Raw genomic sequence first — 20,043 nt, 5'->3', positions numbered from 1 at the left:
CTCTTTTTCAAGAATGTAAAGGTAATTTAGTCATTGATGAATGTAATTTCATTAAAAAGTACCAAGCGCCATAATGTGTCTTTAATTGGGGTTGAGAAAGGAAACACTTAAGTTTAAATATAAGAAAAATAATAGTAAACAAAAAAGTTTGCATCCCCAAAACTCTTAGGTCACAAGGTATCCTTTGTGTTGTGTTATCACAACCCATTCTAATAGACTGGTAAAATAGACTCCAGTACTACAAATTTGCACAATTTTTGGCAATGCAGCACATTGCAATGCATTATAGGTGCAGTACGATGTGATGTGCTGCAATTGTATTGGAGTATTGCTTTAGTGTATTGTGGTGCTGTTCAAAATAAATGGTACTGCTTTGTACTTACTGTAAATTATTGAATGTATATGTTTTCGGTGCAAAACTCCATCCCAGTTTTTTGTTCTTAGTTTGCAATACATTTTTAAAAAAAGTTTAGAATTTGTCAGATTTTACTGTTGTCTGTGATACTGAGATTACCTTGAGGACTGTTCAGCGGTAGGGTGAATATTTACAATTTGTCACTGATAGATGCTATAGAGGGTACCTTCCAATGGTGACGTGTGATCCGTTAATAGGTAGACTAACCCTTACTTTTATCTCCAGGAACAGAAAGTGCAAGAAAATCCCCCAAATGGGGTCATAGACACAAATATGGGCTTGAAAGGCTGTCTAAACCTCCCCCACTCTGTTTAAAGCTAGCAAAACAAAAATCTTTGCTGGAATTCTTTTTTAACTTAAAGATCCAGAGGAATTTAACATCGTTATTAGACATGGTTGGATCTGTTCTAATGTGAAAAGAAATTTCCTACTTTTCCCTAATGCACAACCCAAACCTTATGCTCGGCTCCTGTCAAATGGCACCTTGCCAGCAACTTGGCCACCTGCACCACTATACTGGTTCTTAAAAGAACTGCAGCTGCAGTGAGCTCTACTGAAACATTCGCTGCCACCCCTATTCCTTCTTTGTTGGGCTGCAGTGGGTAAGATGCTTTATGTAGCATCCCAATAATGTAGTTCAGTTGCTTGAGGAAGCGGTAATGGAACTGCAACCTCACCCCCTGTCTGAACATAACATTAGCGTTATATATATATATATATATATATATATATATATATGTGCAAACTTTTTGCAAAGAGGGCCAGATTTGGTGAAAACGTGTGGGGGCCAACCACTAACCAGGGTTAGTGTGGGCATAGACCACGTGGGTCCCGCACAGCACACTCTCACCAGGGTGAATTGAGGGATTCCCTGTGAGTCTGGTGTCAGTGCGGTCTCCGTTCTAGGAATCGGAGTGGGCGTGGTCCGTGCGAGTCCCGCACAGACCATGCCCAATATAATGACGTAGGGGATTTCCTGTGCACACATGGGGACTCCCGTCCTACCGATTATACCCGCCGAGTAGCAGGCTGATAATTGCAAGGCAGTTGATTAACTCTAATGAAATATAAAATAGATTTTTTGTATGCGTGTATTTTATACTGTGGTCAACAGTGCTGGCGGACTGCATATTATTGATTTTATGACCGAGGCTGCGGGCCGGTGGAAATCTGGGGCCGAACTTTGGACGTCTGGTGTAAATGAAACAGGAAATAAAACAAATTATGTTCTTTTTCACAGCTATTAACTGCTGTACTAATGTCATATTCAGGGCCCCCTTTTCCTTGGTCATTCACAAACTGCAAGGAGAGAAGAGGGGTCACGACACTGGTGCAGCAGTTATTGAGAATTGCAGCCCCCATATCCACCAGAAACATATAAAGAGTCAAACGATTCTTGCATCTACATTCCACTTTTCTATATCAGCGTCTGGTGATGGTTGAGGAGCTTCGGCTGTGCCGGATACCCCCCACACACACACACACACACACACACACTTTTCCCAACAGGTCCTAAAGCACTATTTCGATTTTTGTTGCTCAGACCTAATTGCTGTGTAATAGATTAAACATCCAATTTACAAATTATTTCCAACCAATATCACACATGCACTGAACAAGACAGATTGCCTTGAGTCATTTTTCCTATTTTCATTTTTCTTTTCTAGATGCCATTTGGATGAGCTTTTTTATTTCTTTATTCTTTCCTTGTATTAGAAGGAAACTCTCTTCCCATGGGTGCCTGGATCCTGGATGTTGGATGAGCCCATTGTGTCAGTCGTGAGATTCTCTCTCCATACAGTATTCCATTGTGTAGGAGACAAAGGAATATCAGCTGGCATTAAATTCCGAGCTCTCCCAACAACAATGGCTGCTCGTCGCCTGCGGCCGTACAGAGCTTTAGCAGGAATTCTTCTTCTTTGGGGTGGGAAGCCACCTGCTGCTGGAGATCACTTGCCGCAAGACCAAGCTTTGTGTTCACATTCATTAAAAGGATGTTTTGCTCCTTTTCAGTCTCATTGGAGGTTTTCCATTCGGATTAACCCAATCCAAAAAAAATGATGGTAAATCCTACATGTGGCTGCCAAATTAATTTAATAAAAGGTGGAAAAATGCTCCTGTGGTTTTATCAGAGACTTCGGAGGCGGCTCCTATGCTGAAAGCACCTGTCATGCCCAATAGGTTATTCTATGCCAGGGAAGCTGGCAATGCTCATACCTATCAATCTCTGAGATACATGCACATGTCTCCATATTTATTGAATTGCCAAGAATCCAGTGAGCTCCTTATTTGTTGGTAATGCTGATACTGCACTGCAGCCCGAGTATTGCTGTCAGCCATGCCTAAATTCACCCCTGCTGGACTACAGCCTTACCAATCTCTGTGCCTACAGGATGATTTGTTTTTTAAATGCTGTCACCTTCAATACCCAGAGCCTACCCACACACTGTGTACAGGGCAAGGGCTGTTAGGGATTGTAGTTCTAGGGGCATGTCAATAGGAACAGACCTCCTATGGGCTGCCCCTGCAAAAATGACTAAAAGCTGCACTAAAACAAGGTAAAAGGAAAGAATAATCCTGGGGCATGATCTTTATGGAAAGATGGTGATTTGGGGATTTGAGTAGTGCATGTTCATTCTGAGCTCTACAGCCAAATTAAACACTGAAATTGTCAACATTCTTGAGTTGTATTCCAGATCATAACACTGCCCCCATGGACACCCCAGATCATAAAACTGCCCCCATGGGTACCCCAGATCATATCAATACCCCCCATAGGCACCCCAGATCATAACACTGCCACTGCCCCCACAGGCACCCCAGAGCATAACACTGCCCTCACCAGCATCCCAGAATATATCACTGCCCCCACAGGTATATCCATTGGGCTTTATACCATTGCCCCATATAAGAACCCCAAATCATTACACTGCCTCTACAGGCTTGGGGACTTTTTTTCCAGGCAGTGTATATTTTTCAATGACCTGATGAATTTTGCAGAGATTGTGCCCTGAGACTGTAAATGTTTGTCCAGTTTTAGTTAGTCAAAAAACCACATACAACATATTGACACAAATCTCCATGTGTTAAATTTGTGCTGTTGATGGCATCAGTATAAGACAGTTCTGGGATCATTAAAAATTCACTGATAGTTGCATTTGCCCTGCAATTAACCTCCTCCTTAGCTGCGTTTGACCTCCTTTAAGTGGGTTTGCATTTCTATAGACTGGGAATGCAAAACCCGCTTGAAAGAAACAAAAAGTCCCTTGACCCAGGCTGCATGTTTGTTCTAGGTTTGTTTCTTTCCAAGCTGGGATCAAGAAGAAAATTTGAAACCATTCACATTATATTCACATTCACATTATAAACTAGAAGCTTGGGAACAACAACTTTACTTTCACTATAAGATAAATTATTTTTTCTTGTGTAGTCTTCATTATTTTGACCTCACCACAGTGAAGAATGTGGATGGGAATCCTGACACAACACAAGAGGAAATCCATTGCAAGAGAAACAATTGCCGTCAACATTTGAGACATTTATTGACATTACAAAGTGTTATCTGTTTTCTGGAGAGCTCTGTGACGTGCTTACAGGGGATGTGAGGACTGACACTTCCTAGGTTGGAGTTTCCCTTTCAGACTTAATTAGGAGCTGAGAATTCTGGGAGAGATAGCCGAAGCCGAATAGAGGGTAACAGAGATATGAGAACCAAAGATTGGTGTGTACCAGTCACAGATCTGTGCACGGACCCGAGGAAGAGAGAGGTGACGGAACATGGAGGCCTAGACCTACAGTACAATGGGGGGTAATGAAAAGATTCACCAAGCAATATTGGAAGGAAACTTCGATCACATTCCTATCATGAAAGAAAGGTCCTGTGTCAAGGTTTTTCTGTGTGCAGACCCTCTTGGTAAGTGTTTACTTTATCTGTAGTACAGCACAATCATAGGGTGGGATTAGATTGGGGAAATAAGGCAACTTTATCCAGTACATGGAGTCAGGGGGTCCCAGAATTTGAGGGGTGCAGGTGGAGCAGGCTTATCCTAATACAAGAGACAAAAAAATACCATAGAGTGCTTGGAGAGCAGGCTTCTTCAAGTACAGGGGATGCCCAAAACAGAGAGGTGCAGGGGAAGCGGACTTCTACAATACATAAATTCTGGGATCCCCTGACTATGAGGGGTGCATGGCAGGCTTATCCCAATACACGTAGGCAAGAAATCCTTTAATTCCATAGAGTGCTTGGGGAGCGAACTTTTCACGGTACAAGTAGTCAAAACAAAGAGGTGCAGAGGAAGTGGGATTCTTCCAGTACATATAGTCAGGGGATACCAGAATTTGAGGAATGCAGGGGAGCAGGCTTTTCCCAATACATAAAGGCAATAAATTCCAGAATTTGATCATGCTTGGTTAACAGGCTTTTCCCAGAGACTGCGGGGAGGGGGGGTGTTCTCCTAGTACATGAACACAGGGGATCCCAGAATTAGGGGGTGCAGAGAGAGTAGGCCTATTTCAATGTGTGACAGCAAGAATCTCCAAATTTCAAAGTGCTTAGGGAGCAGGCTTCTCACAGTGCAGAGAGTCAGGGGATGACCAAATTTGAAGTATACAGGGCAAGCAGGTATCTTTTAAAAAAGAATTGTGAGATCCCTAAATTAAAGGGGTTTAGGGAAACATTCTTCTAGTACATTAAGTCATTAAGATTTCCAATACATGAAGTCAGGTCATCCCTGAATTAAAGGTGTGCAGGGGATGCAGGCTTCTTCCAGTACATAGATTTAATGGATATCAAAATTAGGAGGTGCAGGAATAGAACACTTCTCACATGGAGTCACAGGATCCCCGGATTAGAGGGATGGAGGGGTAACAGGTTTCTCCAGATGCATGGGTCCTGATTTATTAAAGCTCTCCAAGGCTTGAGAGGATACACTTTCATCAGTGATACGAACGGGGCTTCCCTGCTAGCTTGTGTGCAGGACAGAGGCTTGAAGCGGTAGTTTGCATGACTTGCAGAAAAAATCTTTTGCTAAACACAACTGAGGTTGTGGGTGATCCTAGGGCGGTGAGCTCTTTCTGCAGCCTCTTGTAATCCTACATGTGGTATAGTATAGATCCACCTGTTATCATTAGAAAGCCATTCTTTATTTTTAATACAGTGACTGTTCCTAGGCCAACGCCACCAGTCTGCTGCAGGCAGCAGGAAGCATTTCTTCAGTCTCCCAATTGCAACATTTGTACCTTTGTAGCAAAGTGAAAGATTGATCTATGTGTGCAGTGGGATTTATATGATTATGCCTTCTCTGAGCTGGCATCTCAGATGGCTTTACTTTTTTGAGGAATAAACAAATGTGGACATTGTGCCAGAGTTATTAAAGCTATTTAAGACAGAATAAAGTATCATGGGTGAACATTTGGGATCCAACAAACCTAAAATAAATTTATTATAAATAATTTGCTATTAGTTGGCAAATGTTTTCAATTCTGGAACAGATCCATTCCAGGTTTATTGGAATCCCTATTATGATAGTCTATCTTCTCCAGTGTTGGAGAGCTTTAATAAATCTGACCCATTATCAGGGGGAGCTCTATAATCTCTCTGGGAGGCAATGCACCGGGAAAGGTTACCCCCGCACATTATAGTGCATGTCTGCGCCGTACTTGAGAAAATATCCTGGCTGCTATGTACACTCGCTCTATTATATAAGACACATTGGGTTTGAGGTACTGGCTCTAAAGGAAGCCACACAAACCACGTCCAGTCCAACTACAAGATCAAATAGTCTGCTTTGTTAGCTGGTCAGGACTGGGGAGTTTGGCTTGTTTTGGGACAGTTGGAGCTGCAGAGGCAACGGGGAAGCAGAATGTTCTCCAAAATGTGGAGTTTTGCTGAGCAAGCAGGACATAATGTTGTGGAAGGGGAAATTCCTGGATCGCAGCTTCAGAACCGAGGGCAGCAAGTACAATCTTTGCTCCGTGTTTTGGAACTGAACACACACAGCTGTGTACATCATATATAGTTATTTATTTACTAAAGATTATCAGGATGGAGCAGCTCTCAGTCTACAGGCAGCCAATGGTCCTCCATGCAGACATTCAGCTATTGCATTCCCTTAGATCAGGTGTGCTGCACCATCTGCTGGATGAATGTGTGAACTGTACTGCAGACCCACTTTAGCATGCCTGCCATACATCTAGTAATAAAAACGTTTCTGATGGTCTTTATCTATTGTTCTGTGAATGATGATCAAAGTGACAGATCTTCTAGAAACCTTACCTTGCTCACTGATAGTAACCATTGCCATACTCCTTCCTTCTATCAGAAGCAACCAATGCATAAGTGACCATGGAACCCTTGTTGCTTTCTCTGAGCACTTTCCAACCATGGCTTGGACACAAGTGAACATATCAGTGGGACAGATTTCAAAATAAGAACTTAGATTTAGAGCCCATTAAACCACCACTCTGTAATTGTTGTAATTGTAACTGCAATGTATGTGATGCTGAATGTTGCTGCACATTCCATAGTGTGAGTGGGCCTTTAGACCTTAATGGGCCAAAAGGCAGATATCTAATGTAACTGAGCTTTGTATGTTCTGAAATAAACAAACAGAATCAATAAATGTTTGTAACATTTCATGCTGTAAAGAATGTCCTCAGCACACCAAGTTCAAGGCAATATTATACTCAGACTTCTATTGTTCAGGTTGGGTGGTCTACTGGTTCCCGTCTGGTTCGGCATGTAATGTGACCTCCCTGGTATTCTTACCTATAGTTCTAGATTTCCACCTGTCTATATGTGTATTCACAGACAAAATGGTTTTTTTAGTTTTGAATGTTAATTTGGTTTTGATGCATCCAGTTTTTAAATTATTGCACTGAAGTTGCATTTGGGATGTCATTGGAAAGAATTGCAACCCATTGCTCCAACACATCTTGTGCATTGCCGTGCATGCGGCATCCAGTGCACTCATTTATATTGTGTTTTCATATGCAGCATATTGAATAAAAAAAGGCCTTGCTTTCCAGCTAGCAAGTCAGAAACTTAGCAGGTAAAACTAAATCAATTTATTTTTAATGGATGTCAAAAAGATTTACTATAACTTCTATTAATAGGAATTCTCATTAGAGACAGATGTCCCCAGAATAAAGGAAAATTTACACTCACCTTATGTTCTCTCGACAAATCTAAAGTTGTTACTAGCAGGGGTATAACTGAAATTTATAAGGACCCCAGGGGACTTTCTCTGTGACACCTGGCAATGTCAATTGGGGCAATTATGTATTTGATCCCTAAAGTATCTCTGATACAAGGACAGGCAGCAGGAGAGATTATAATATAGTCAGCACATTACTAAGGGGCCGGTTCTGTGGATAGACATTGTCAGAAAGGAGCAAAACTTTAGTGAATTTAGTTTAAAACTTTTTTTGTGAATTTATGTTTGCATGGAAAATGAGTATTAAAAGTTAGAGTTAGGTAAATGTGATTTTAAAACACTTGTAAAGCCCCTTGTCACCAGATTTGCTGGGATGGGGGTGTGTGGGAACATGACTCAAGCAAAAAGTCAAGAAAACATGCTTTTAAAGTCACTTGCCAACATTTTTGAGTATTGTCAACAAAATTGCTGAGGACGCAGGGGTATCATTCTAGTGTACATTGTATATATACACAATATAAACAATACACGGATGGTGTCATTTGTGTGAAAGATGTTTAGGATTAGCATTCCATTTTAACCATTAACAAAGGTTTTGCATTGTAATCATTCTTTCTCAGGTTCTGAGTGGGAGAGAGCTGCACTGCGCTCAGATGTCTACCCAAAACTACGGGAATATTGCAGACACACCTATGGTGTGGAATTCCAGGTAAGTGATCCCTAAAAGTTTCTTACTAACTACAACTACAATTAACAGTCACACCCCACCTCTTAGATTGTAAGCTCTTCGGGGCAGGGTCCTCTCCTCCTCCCGTGTCACTGTCTGTATTCGTCTGTCATTTGCAACCCCTATTTAATGTACAGCGTTGCGTAATATGTTGGCACTTAATAAATCCTATATTATTATTATTATTAATAGTAATAATAATATATATATGATGGCCACAATGAGACTTGAGATAACAATGGATGTGCTTGGTTGTTCATGGGTGAAGTTTAGCCAAGCTTCTAAAAGGGAGCACTCCTTGACAACTTCCAGCCAATGGGTGCACTCACAAGATGCTCTAACAATCGGTTGTTTTTAGGGTAAACTGGAGAGAAATTCTATTGGCTGGTTTCAAAAGATCACTTCGCACTGTATTTACCAGCTCCCAGCTGCCACTGCTAGCTTTGTACCGCATTGATTGTCCACCATTTTCCCCTTCGCCAGTCTTTCCCTGGGTTAAGTGATTGATTTGTGTTAGGCTGCATATAAACCACAAATTACATAACTGTGCCATTTGGCAAATATTCACTTTATCAGCGAGACAGCCATGTGATGTCTTTCTTTCTGCCCATGTCAGGTGCTGGATGGCTATGATGGGATACACCCGGATGACTTCTACATCGCTAAGGTTCGAAAGATTCGTCAGCAACTGTTGGAAGAATGTATAAAGACTTCGGCTGGGCCATGCTTTGTGGTGAGAATAGAAAATCAGAAGGGAGTTTACCTAGGCACAGGAGCTATATTATTAAATGGAAGGTTCAAGCTGTAATTTTCAAATGCCAGGTTCAGCAAGTGTGGGTCCAGATTTATCAGGTGGGATGGGTGATCAATGGTGCATCACCTTGGTCTACCAGGTCACACCTGTCCATTGCACCTTCCAAGGGCCTGTGTTGGTGTGCATTGGTATGAAACCAGTCTACATTGCTTCCGAGGTCATTCAGAGGACATTGATAGGTGCATTTGGCCTACAGTTGACTTTCTTCTGATCAGAATTTGACCTGATCTAAACAAGTTTTACATCCTCATAGAGTTGTAAAGAATTGCAAGACCCATCTCATGAAAACAAAAGCTTGCCGACATAGCCCATAGACTTCCTATCTTGCATTCGTCATCAGAGTTGGTTGGGACAGGGCATTTATTCACAAGTTTGGTCTGCTCAGATCCTCCCAAGTTTCACTGCTGCTGAAGGGAGCCTTTAAAGTCCAGCAAAGTCAGGCTTATGGTTATACTCATCAGTCCTGGGAAAACAAGCCAGAAAGGAGCTTCATCTGTGTTCCTCATCAGACAAGAGCCTTATTTTTTATAATAAATCCCCTTTCACACCACATTGTCAACCCAGTGGTTGTCCACCATGATGGCCAAACATTCTGAGGGCGGTGTTTTCCTGCTTTTAAAGAGCAAGTCAACAGCAGCTCAACAGATTCTTATTTACCTCAATGGTAAAGAGCAGATGAAGGAGTCCTGCTTTGCATTGATTTCTCTAGATGCAGAATGTCCTACGTAAGATAAGTTTGCCTGTAAAACAAGTCACATATAGCTTTTTGGATTTAGAGGCACCAACTGTAATTGTACAATTGCACATAGATATACATGGTAATAGCCTACAAGGTCATATAGAGGTATGCCTTATTTATTCAGGCCTGGTATCACCAGCAAGGTGAAACTTTTGCCTTAAGAGAATCTCTAGGGAAGGCATGAGTCCAATTTCCTAACCACATAACCCCCATAGGTCTCACAATTTCTTTAAGACTACTAAACCAACTAGGAAAAGATAACAGAGTCAGCTGAATTTCTAAAGCCCAAAGCAACAGAAACAATTGGGGTCACAGAGGGCCAAGGATAACCAATTGGAACACTCCTATTAGGGGAGAACTTTATGTATCAGTCTATTGGTTGTAGAAAGTCATTCAGCTCCTGATGGCTATATGGTGTTTCCAGGCTCTGATCGGAGAGGAGTATGGAAAGTCTTGTCTTCCCACACCAATTGAGTCAGATGAGTTTGAGAAAATTTTACAAGCAGCTGAAGAGCATGGATTCGCTACAAAGATTCTGGAGAACTGGTACCAGAGAGATGAAAATGGGATTCCACCAGTATATAACCTTCTGGACAAAGAGGATTTATCACAACACATCAGTGGTCAGGTATGGGTACGAAATAAAAGGATATAATAAAGAGGTCATTAGCAATTAGTATTTTGGATGTTTGCAGAAGAAAGGTCCCCATGTTGGAATAGAAAAGAAAAGACAAGCTCCAGATGCTTGAAATTAGTTTTAAATTTGGCTAATAAATTGGACAGATTATTTTACACGTGAAGGATATTACTGTTGCACAGACATGGTGACATTCAAGCAACCCCGCACATTTGGCAAGAAACTGAACCCTAGAAACATTGGGAGAGAACATGCAGTTTTTGTGACATTTCAGGCCAATTCAATTCCAGATTACAATTTTTTCCGTAAAAACCCTAAATTCAATTTGAAGCAAGATCAACAATCATTAAATATATAAAAACATATGAAGTAAGCAATATCTCCTGTACAATGTACACGTAAATGTATACCATTTTTTGGTGTTTGTACAGGAGATATTGCTTACTTCATTTGTTTTTATATACAGTATTTAAAGATTTTTGATGTTGTTTTATATTGAAATAAAGGTTTTTACAGAAAAAAGCCCTAATCTGGAATTGAATTGGCCTGAAAAGTCCCAAAAACTGCATGTTTTCTCTCAAAGTTTCTAGAAATTGGGGATGTGGTCTTTTGGTATTTGATATGAACTTTCATATCTTTCTAAGAAACTGAACTTGCACAATTGGAAAACATCAACAATGAAGGAACACCAAGTTTGAAAAAATAAAACTTTAGTAGTCATGACGAGGGTAGCTCGGACTTTCTAGCCCATCCTTCACCACCACCATCAGTACCTCCGCCGCCCCCAACCCGACCCCCCACCTGCTTACCAACCACTCCCCCACCATTCAATTCCCAGACACCAATCTTGGATTTAAATTGGCTGGCAAGCAGCCATTTATTTAAACACTAATAAATAAATTAACCATTTAAGTAATTCACAAATATTCAATAATAAATAAATGACAAATAAATAAATACATTTACTTTTGATATGCAAGCATACATTAACATAATATAACACTCCATTATTATTATTATTACTTAACCGAGATTATATAACGCAAACATATTACATTGATTATAACCTTTTTAACCAACAACCTAATTCCTCCCTTTTATTAATACCTAACCATAACAACAATATCCATAATGTTGTAATGTATAATCCATACTCCCGGTTATACACCCAAACAACCAGGCAGCAGGTCTCAGAAGGCAAAATCTGCACCCAACAGGACTTTAATTCTTCCAACATCTTCACCTTGGCCCCTAGCCACCCAGCACTGCCTCAGGAGCCATAATCATCCATTCACAATAAAGGGGGAAACCCCACCAAAGAGGACCCCCCCGCCCCCAAAATCAACCACGTTACCAATGCACTGGTTCCTTGCCTTCCAAGACCCCAACCACTAAAATTAACCACACTTTCAAATTATAACTATAAAAGGAATGGGTGGGCGGGAAACTTTTTCCTCCAAAAGAGGGCCTCCTACTTCCGTCCAGCCCTTTTTAACTCATCCTATTCTTAATCCCCTCCTACCCCATGCTCCACACTAGCACAGCCCCCTCTAGCCTTACTACATTTTATTAACCCTTAACACCCCTGGGCTAGGCCTCCCACCCCCCTTATGTGGCCCTATGCCTAAATTCTTACAACTATGGGCCTCGCTAAATGATTTATTGCTCCTGATACTTCTTTAGGTTTTTGTGTTTGGGTGACAAAGAAGCATCAAGAATTGAATTTTCAATATTTAATGCCCGATTACTTGGGCATAAATACTTGGCATCAGGATTTGATTAGCCTAGATAAACAGGGTGCATAATTGGTATGACTGGCATCCAAACATTCTGTATGTCGCGCTTTTAGGGCAGTGGTCGCCAACCTTTTCAGACCCACGGAGCACTAGATTAACCGGCTCCGGACCGCACATGCGTGGGGAGCCATGTGTCTCTCAAAGGGGAAGAAACTTCCCCTAGAGTGACGTCATGATGTCAGAACCCGCTCACTCTCCCATCACAGGCTCAGACCCGCGGGACAACCATTCTACTTTCCTGAACCTGTATTCTGTACAGGGGACATGGTCCGCGGCTCTGGTCTATGCAAGTACAAGTACCCCCCCCCCCCCAAGCGGGGTACTTGTCCAAAATTTTCTTACGGACCACCGGTTGGCGACCACTGCTTTAGGGGGTGCTATGGCTTGCACAAGGGTGGTGTGAGCCCTGAGAAAGGACCAAGGTGCAGAACCTAAGCAGCAGTCAGGTCTTCTCCAGAGCCTCTAGAGGTAAGGATGTTGCACTGCAGGTTGCTACCAGGTTCCTTGGGCACACCAGGGTAGTCAGAACAATGTGTGGTTTGTCAACAGGCAAGAGAAAAGTCAAAGAAGGCCGGGGTCGAGGCAGGTGGCAAACAAGGGAGGTTAGAGGTGTCAACAACCAGAAATCCAGAAAGTAGAGAACAGTGACACGGGGGTCACGTAAGAAACAGGGGAACAAGGAGACAGGATAATAGACAAGGAACACCAGACTGGGAAACACTCAATTCATTGTCAGGTAAATGGGAAATGCTCAGCAGTAGTTGGGACTCGTTGCATGAATTCAGCACGAGGGGGCTGATAAATGGGGATGCTGATTAAACTTGAAAAAACAGGCACACCAGGGGCCATAATTGCCTTGACTGATGCCTAGACTGCTGCCTGGGGCCATAACTTGTAAAGACTTTGGTTATAAGAGATGATGTATTCCTTCAAAGGTTTTAATTTGGTAACTCTATCAAGAAGGTTCTTCTGTTAAAGAAATTGAACGTTCCATTTAACAGTTATTTATCTACCGTGTTTCTCCGAAAATAAGACCTACCCTGAGAGTAAGCCCTAGCATGCTAATCATCAAAGGTGAAATATAAGTCCTCCCCCGAAAGTAGGCCCTATTGGCTTCTTGGGAGGGTGCGGTCATGTGGTAAACGGAGGGATAACAAGAGGAAGGAGAGAGCAGAGAGAGAGCACGATATTTTCAATGCACTGGAGCAAGGGGTGAAGAAATTGCAGGGTTAATTAACCTATGGTACTCTGGTATGACACTACAACTAATAGGAGGTTGGTGGATTCTCTTTACAAAGGGTCCTTGCTAGTATTTCATTCATTAGCAGCAATGCATATTTATTGATTATTGATTATTTTTTTTTGCTTTTACTATTTTTTTATTTATATTGGTTACTGTTCTGTGTCTGCATGTTACTCTATGAGTCATATGTTAATTGTCAGCACATTTTCTTGTTAAGTTGCACTTGTTTGCTTTTGAACATGTGTTTTTTTTTTTCATTAATCATTTTTGTCCATTGTTATTCATGACTTCTTGTACATACCAGAAAAAAATCACATGACATAAATGACAAAAATAAGACATCAGAGGTTTTTTTCAGAGCTAAAATAATAATAAGAGCCTGTCCTATTTTCGAGGAAACACGGTAATAGGAATCTCCCATGAATGCACCAAATTATCCTGTTGAAGTTTTATCATTGTTTTCTAAAAAAAGATAAATAAGATGGGACAGGAAAGCCATGAAAGACGCAACATGTATGTATCATGGCACAATAGCTTTATTCTAAACTCCCAATATGAAATTCTATCTACAGAAGAGAGAAGATCTGGAGCCTTTCCAGGAAATCAGAGGAGTCTTTGATGTTATAGTTCCACTGTGCATGCAGAAGGGGATTCTGGGAGAAGATCAGGCACGCAAATACTTTTCCTCAGGTAAAGTGGAAAATTATTATTATTATCTATATTTATAAAGTGCCGACATATTAGGCAGTGCTGTACAAAGCCCATAGTCATGTCGCTGTCCCTCAAAGGAGCTCCCAATCTAATGTCCCTACTATAGTCATATGTCTATAACACAGTCTAAGGTCAATTTGGGGGAAGCCAGTTAACCTAACTGCAAGTTTTCTGTGAGATGAAACCGGAGAACACGGAGGAAACCCACACAAACCCCGGAAAAACCTGCAAACTCCATGCAGATAATGTCCTGGCCGAGATTCAAACCTGGGACCTAGTGCTGCAAAGACCATGTAGATTTTTTTTCCTTAGCATTCCTGGTCTCCTGGACCTGGATCAGCCACCTGCCATATTTTACAAAACACCTTGTAACACTTCAAGGTCGTGATTTGTTGAATTTGTAATATTCTTTTGTAACATTTGCCATTGGTGTGATGTTTTACAACTATAGAAACAAGTAGATGGAATGAAAGCAAAAATCTATAGTAGACCCAAAGCTAATTCACCTGGTCCAGCATCTCCCATAATCTTTGCAATCGTTCATGATCATTTCAAGGAACAGAGTGACAAATATTAGAACAGGTGCTGTACACACAGCTCCGTTTTGTTCTATGGAGCAGGGAAGGGGAGAACGAGTGATCAGCACCCTGCTATGCTCTTCTTCATTGACATGTATAGTGGTTGTAGGTCACTTTTGGATCCATGAAGATGGATCGAGGACAATGGCCACTTCTGTTCACATGTCAGATTCTCACCCAAGTAGAGCCTGATCATTCATGTCTGGTGGGAATCATCTCATGTCCATACATAGACTTAGGTTGGGAACTTCTTTTTGATCAACTTTTTGAAGGAAATAAAACTAAGCCTCTGGTCAGTAGCAAGGTAAAATGTAGACACCACTCTATTCACTAACATAGGTCAATTATCCCTAGAAGAATCTCAATTCATTTATCAGTAAATCCACCCAAATGTATCTCCATGGCTGAGACACAAAAAATGGGTTCTAATCTAACCTTAAAACAAGCAAAAACTGATATTTTATTGTGTAGTCTATTTGTGAGTAAAATGTATCTTTATTATGTCTTATAGCCCTTGAAGATGAATTGGTTTTCGTTTTACACCATCCTGACATGTTGGAAAAATGTATCTGCTACATTCACAAAATTCCATTTAAAGCATTCCAGAAACAGAGAGGAAAACTGGACATAGCAGAGAGGGATTTCTGTGATGGGTACTCCAGGCTTCGTCATCTGAGGGACACATTCATACCATCTCTGGTCCATTCTAATGGTCTTCAGGTGTATAGCACCACCACAACGTGTGACATTAAGGTTGGGTATACCAAAGAGAAGAAGCAGCAATACGTTGAAGGTCTGTGCAGACAGTTCTTTGGAGACATGGTGAAACTAATTGACAGTCAGATCAGAAGATATCGACAACCATTAAAGAATGGGATGGAGGGGATCTTGGAACATCTTTCTTTTTGTACCATGTACTCCGACCTGAAACAGTATGAGTTCCAAGAGGCAGAGGCTATTAAAAATTACATTCAGGATGAGTCTTCAAAACCAATGGTGGTGGTCGGAGAAGCAGGTTGTGGAAAGACTATCCTTCTGGCTTCCTGTGCAAAGATGGTAATATTCCATTCCCAATATTTTCACCTGTACAGAAATCTGCGTGTGGATAAATTTTAGGTAACTATAGCTCCATTATAGAGCTAGACAAATATTAGATTTGTAGAAAATGCCAACTAGAATATGGAAGGGTGCAGGTCCTAGTAGTCATTTGCTCCAAATCTAATAAATGGTAAAGATATATAGTTTCCCAAAGTGTAACCACATGCAAGTCACATAAATGAAAACTAGTTTATAATACTTTGAAGGTCTCTTTGCATTTAAAAATCTTGTCTTTCTTTGTTTCTAGGTGCGGCTTTGGGTCAGAGACTGTGCCCCTGTCGTGGTGGTTCGTTTTGTGCCCACATTTGGAGAACCTCTAACCCTTTGTAGGCTATTGACAGGACTGTGTCAGCAGTTATCAGACATCTACATGGCACAATTTCCTTTATATCTTGATGATATTGATGGGATAACAAGATGCTTTAATAGTCTACTATCCTTGACCTCAGTGATAAAACCTCTTGTTCTAATAATCGATGGCATAGATAATCTGACCTATTGTGATCGCAGTGGTAACCTTTTCTGGTGGTTGCCTTCCCTTCTTCCCAAGTTCTCAAAAATAATTTTGTCTATGTCCCAGGAAAAAGATTTAGATGAAACAGAGTTTCAGACAACAAGACAAGTCTACTTAATCAAAATGCAGCCAACGAGGAAAGAATGCAATGATAATCTCAGGGTGAATCTTTTAAAAGAAAGAAGGAAAATCACCTCTGGGCAACAAATGTATGTGAATAGGTCCCTCAGAAATTCAGCCACACCTTTTAAGATAAATCTGTTGTTAAAGGAAGTCGTTGGATGGAAATCCCACCAGGACATTGATGACCAATCCCTTGGCCAAAGCATCTGTGAACTCATTGAAAGATTATTCCATAAACTGGAAATGAAATATGGTTATGAGTTTGTCTTTAGGGTTTTGAGCTATATAACATTGTCAAGGTCTGGGATTAGGGAAGCAGAGCTTGTAGATGTATTGTCGGCAGATAATATGGTCCTTGCCCAATTGTACCATGTACATGATAACGTGTCCAGCTTAAGAGTGCCGGACTGGCTTGTAGCCAATATCTTACTTGACCTAAATGGTTGTGTTGCATCTAGAATAACTATGGGTTGCCAAATTATATGGTGGTCAAACAGGCTTTACCAGCAAGTTGTAGTAAAGCGATATCTCAATGACCAACAGGTAATAGGAAACTTTCATGAAAATATGTGTGACTATTTTAGTGGACGTTGGGCCAGTGGAAGATCCAAGTCAATTACTATTAAACCAAAATCAAATTCAAGAAGTGAAAAACTGAAGTCCAAATCGATGGCCATGGGGCAAAATAAACTTTACGTTGACCGAAGGCTTCCATCTCAACCTTGGTTCTTTGTTGCATGTTCAGGAATGGAGAAAACATTCATTGGGAATATAAAAAAAGCTTTTGATTTACCCTATCATCTAAAACAATGCGGAAGGCTAGATAGTTTGTACAATAATGTGTTGATGGCTCTTTCTTATTATAAAACCCTCTTGAAATCTGGCCACTTAAATGCATTGATCTGGTGTATAGAAGATGCAGCCTCACAAATGGAAAGGGAAGAGGTCAACCTAATCTCCAACATGCTTCAAGACGTGAGATGTCTGCTGATAGACAATCCTAATGCTTTTGAAGTGATCATGCAATCTAAATTGGTGCCTCTCTTGTCTGTATATCCATGTCTTTTCAGGTTTACCAAGCAAATCATATGTGAAAGCCTCAAAAGTTCATCCATGGTCATCTGGAATTCTGCACTCTTTAAATTGCCAGCTATTAAGGTTACATTCCAAGTTTCATCTCAAATTGTCAGCGTTCTGGATGCCAAAACAAAACCAGAGTTAACTGTAGTATTTCAAAATGGCCATATTTATACTTGGTGTAGGGGAAAAGATACAAGTTTAGAACACAAGATATCACTCGACATGGAAATCACCAGTGCCACTTTGGAGAGTAAAGATCACTATTTGGCAATCTGCACTAGTAAACCATCAATTGTTCTTCTTGATTGTTCCTCTTGGGTATTTTTGAATGAGATTGTTAATGTTCCACAGGAAGCTGTGCTTTCCCCAAAAACATATCACCTTTCTGACATTTTCCTATTTGTTTGGTATGAAAACAATCAGCAGGTAACAGTTTTCAATATTCTTTCTAGTGAAAATATAAAAGAACTTTATTTTGGCCAAGGAATGAGTTACTTTGCATGTATTGGCGAGGGTCAATATTTAGCTTTGGGGCAATCCAACAAACTTAATATTCTCAGCACTGAAAACATCAGCCACAAAATAACCCTGAAGATGGATACTATGAGACATGAAATATTTGATGTTTACATACATGACTTGTGTGTTATTGTGATTGACAAATATGGCAATATCAGAATTTGGAACATTGAAGAATGGTGTAAGCCACGGCTTTTAGATGAATTGAACTCTACTGAAGAACAGGATGAGGTGTGGTGTGCAGAGTATGCTTCCATGCAGATTTTAATATGCAGATCCACGTCCTTCGAAGTTTGGAAGATGTCAACATGGGAAAAGGTCAGCTTCAGGAATCCACATCAAGACAACTTTATTTTTTGCACATTTTCTCATCGTGGGAATGTAATTATTGCTGCGGTGGAGAACGTTCACTCTTTGTTTGTCTGGAGCATTGAAAATGGGCAGCTGATTTCCATTGTTAATCTTGAATCTCAAGTATCCTTACTCATGAAGAGCTTCCAATTAAATTTATTGGGAGCAGTAACTAAAAGCAATTCTTTAACACTGTGGGATATGAAATCAATCAGCGTTCCAACCTCTTGCTTTCAAACCGGAAGGCCTCTCCATTCTTTAATTCTTTGCCCTCTTGGCAGCCGTGCATTCACGTCAGATGGTTCAGATATTGTCTGCAAATGGGGCATTCCAAGCTGTAGATTATTAGCCTTTTATCAGCACCGAGAAGTTGTAGAAATAATAAGAGTAAGTCCAAATGGAGAACTTCTGATAACGTCAGTGAGGTCTGGAGAAATTTATATCTGGGAGACGGATTCTGGAATAAATACGCAATGCATTGACAGCACGCCTATATCTCAGATGCTTCTAACACCGAATGGTAATTTTGTGGTCACTTTGTGTGAAAATGGGGATTCCAGGGTGTGGAGGTCCCTAACAGGAGCTGCGGTATGTAAGATACGCACGTTTGTAAGCTCAGCGGTCATTACTCCAGAAGGTACCTTTGTCATTGGGGTAAATAATAATAAACTTCTAGCTATCAGTCTATGGTCTGGAAGTGTGTGTAAGACTTTTGGTTGTTGTGATGGAACAAGTTCCATTGTGGCTTTTCACTGTCTTGCCAGCCACCCCGATTTCATTGTCTTGTTGACCTCCAGTGCCGATCTCTACACATGGAACGTGGTGGAAGAAACTTTGTGCCACCTGGTCAAATTATCCATTCAGATTTCACATTCTCTTCCTTTGTTTCAAATCTCATCCAATGGGGATGTAATTGTCATAACCTTGGCTGGAACAATCAACGTGATCAACTCGTTGGTAAGAAAACATTATGTCCTGCATACACCCAACTCCGTACTACACCAACACTTGACCAAAGATGGCAAATATCTCATTTACATTTGTCATGAGATGTCCAGTAAATGTGAATGTGATTTTCACATCAACCCTATACTTAATGTGATACTAGTACACAGCGGAGAGAAGATTGCCCAATGCCACCTTGGTAAAATGCCGTGTGCCATGACGGCATCAGATGACGATGCCATCATGTGTGTTGCTTTTGAAGATGGCAGTCTGGGTCTGTATTCAGTAGGTGGAAAGTGGAAAGGTAATTCGATATTGAAAGATTCCCTCTCATTCACCAATAAGGAATCCACTGATAATGAATGTGTCCAAGTTTATCAAAGTAAACCATGTGCAGATATATTATGGGACGATTCTGGGAGCTCTGTCCTCAGTATTGGCTGTTCATTGGATGAAGAAACTGTATCAGTAGAATGAAAAGTAGAAGTAAAACCTGCCTGGCACAGAATCAGGCCAAAAGTAGAAATAAATCATCTATTTGACTATTTAATATGACAAGTCGAAATAATAAAACAACATAATTCCACCAAAGTGTA

The sequence above is a fragment of the Pyxicephalus adspersus genome, chromosome 1 (genome assembly GCF_032062135.1).
Source record: "Pyxicephalus adspersus chromosome 1, UCB_Pads_2.0, whole genome shotgun sequence".
NCBI lineage: Eukaryota > Metazoa > Chordata > Amphibia > Anura > Pyxicephalidae > Pyxicephalus > Pyxicephalus adspersus.
This window is presented reverse-complemented; position numbering follows the sequence as displayed.